At 32.9% G+C, this 228-nt stretch overlaps 1 protein-coding gene across 1 annotated transcript in view; it reads left to right on the top strand.

The window, feature by feature from the left end:
* Positions 1-228, top strand: part of LOC119586323 (peroxisomal trans-2-enoyl-CoA reductase-like) — a gene marked incomplete at both ends in the record, with an annotated part of 6,716 nt that overhangs the window by 5,342 nt on the left and 1,146 nt on the right.

Genomic DNA, 228 nt, shown 5'->3' with positions numbered 1-228 from the left:
CCCACAGTAATAAGCACATGAGATAAAAATATTTCAGTCTTGTCTTGTATTTTAGGAGTTATTTGGCAAGTACAATTCAATGTTTTTTAACCCCTTAAGGATCAGTCAATACCAAAAGTTACCTTTATATAACTTGAGAACTTTAAATAATATTGAGTAATTTCATTCTGGAAAATCATACCCAAGATTATGTTTAGGCAGATTACCAGCATAGCAAGTCCCCTCCCC

The sequence above is a fragment of the Penaeus monodon genome, chromosome 21 (genome assembly GCF_015228065.2).
Source record: "Penaeus monodon isolate SGIC_2016 chromosome 21, NSTDA_Pmon_1, whole genome shotgun sequence".
Lineage (NCBI taxonomy): Eukaryota > Metazoa > Arthropoda > Malacostraca > Decapoda > Penaeidae > Penaeus > Penaeus monodon.
Note: the sequence above shows the minus strand (reverse complement) of the source record. Positions and strands in the feature narration are given on the sequence as shown.